This window comes from Lactuca sativa, chromosome 8 (genome assembly GCF_002870075.4).
Source record: "Lactuca sativa cultivar Salinas chromosome 8, Lsat_Salinas_v11, whole genome shotgun sequence".
NCBI lineage: Eukaryota > Viridiplantae > Streptophyta > Magnoliopsida > Asterales > Asteraceae > Lactuca > Lactuca sativa.
The window spans coordinates 187,287,538-187,289,424 of record NC_056630.2 but is presented as its reverse complement, the minus strand read 5'-3'; the positions used below and the strand labels follow the sequence as shown (position 1 = coordinate 187,289,424).

At 33.5% G+C, this 1,887-nt stretch overlaps 2 non-coding genes across 2 annotated transcripts; one reads left to right on the top strand and one right to left on the bottom strand.

Moving 5' to 3' along the window:
- Positions 1 to 398: 398 nt before the first annotated feature.
- On the bottom strand, positions 399 to 471 carry TRNAV-UAC (transfer RNA valine (anticodon UAC)). The gene has a single exon. It is a non-coding gene; the product is annotated as a tRNA-Val (tRNA).
- A 439-nt stretch (positions 472 to 910) lies between these two features.
- TRNAV-UAC (transfer RNA valine (anticodon UAC)) lies at positions 911 to 983 on the top strand. The gene has a single exon. It is a non-coding gene; the product is annotated as a tRNA-Val (tRNA).
- The last annotated feature ends 904 nt before the right edge of the window (positions 984 to 1,887 follow it).

The window sequence follows — 1,887 nt, the reverse complement described above, 5'->3', positions numbered from 1 at the left end:
TGTTTTATAACAAATTATTGTAAGAATTATTTTCGAGTTGATAAAGTCTGACAAACAATTAAACGACAATGAAATCTATACATCAAATATTGTGTATAAAGAAGATGTTGCTTGATCAATCATGTGTTCAGATGCAGTAAACTATTTGCGCAAAAGAATAATCGCCGTTAGAAACTAATTTCTGAAAAAACTATTCACACCCGTCGCTTGTTACTTGGGGCGGCTAAATCGCTAGTGATAAAAAAAAAATCATTTACAAGTATAGATTCATTAATATTGGTAATTAAGTCTTTATTATATTTGAATCAAACCATCTTAATTAAATAAAGACACGGTCGGATTGCTGGAATGTTTTTTGTCCAGTGTTGCTGAAAAGAGATAGTGAAAAAAAAAATCAATGTTCCTGCCCGGGATCGAACCGGAGACCTTTAGCGTGTAAAGCTAACGTGATAACCACTACACCACAAGAACGTTGTGCTTTGTAGTCAAAGCTTTGTTTATAGAATAAAAAAGAAGCTGATTTGAAATTTCATCCCATGCAACCCCACGTCTTTTTACACCATTTTACTCTAAGATTAACAGGATCCCATAAAAATCAGCAGTGGATTCCAATCGATAATCACGATCACATAATCAGGGGTGCAATCGATAATATATACATCCATAATCGATCTTTTTCTACATACGATCACTCATCACACCATGGTTCAATCCAATTTACTCTGCATCGAAGGTTTATTTCACAATTCAATCAGGATTATCATGGGATCGTGATAATCTTTGAAGGGAAAAATGGTATAAAAAACCGAGGGGTTGCTTCGAATGAAATTCACAGTTTTGGAAGGATGTCATTCCTTACTGAATCATGTTTTTTTCATTATATAATTACATCTTTCATTATTAAAACAAAGTTCTTGTGGTGTAGTGGTTATCACGTTAGCTTTACACGCTAAAGGTCTCCGGTTCGATCCCGGGCAGGAACATTTAATATTTTTGTTTTTTGCCACTTAGCTATCAACCAGGACAAAAACTCTTTCTTCAAGCAACTCTTTGTCTCTTTCTTCAAGCAATCCACACGTGTATTTATTTAAAATTTTGAATGAGATGGTTTGATTCTGATAAGTTAAATTATAATAAAGACTTAATCGTTTATTTTTTTATTTTTCAAATCGACAGATCTGAATTTGCTTCATTGTTTATATCAAACAACCATTTTATGATTTTATCTGTTCTTGCAAATGAAATTCTATACTTGTTTGGGCATTTGATAGTTGTATCTTGTAAGTTGTTACTAACGCACATTCCCTCACCATGAGTATGCAGTATAATTGTGTTTTTACCTTCGTAGTTCCCCAAAACATCTTGAAGATACGTATTGTAAATATCCATGAAATCTTGGATTGTTGCATACTTATCAAGATTCAAGAAGCAAGTAAATGGGTTCTGTTCATATTCAAAGATTTTTTTTTTCTTCTTTTAAAAGACACAAGTTCAAAACCCATTTACATCAGAAGAAGAAACAACCTTTTTTCACAGTTGCAATGGTTTATGCAAAAAGTTATCAAATTTTTTGTTGTATTAAATCATGAAATGGACCATAATAGAAACTTTTTAATGGTGTTTTACAAAAAAAAATAGACAAGAAAATGGGTGCTTCCACACAGTGGCGGTTTTGCTTGGTGTTCCGGTGTGGTACCGGCATCACCTACTTAGACTGTACGCAATGAAAGAAAAAATTCAATTTTTTAACCTATTTTTCATGCACCGACAAAACCTACTTCAATTTCGGCAACATCTAGTATGTATTCTTGCGTCCGTCCCTGTTTTCACATATAGACATGGATTCCGCAGAGCAACCTCCGAGTGCTCCGCGGAATTGACTTAATC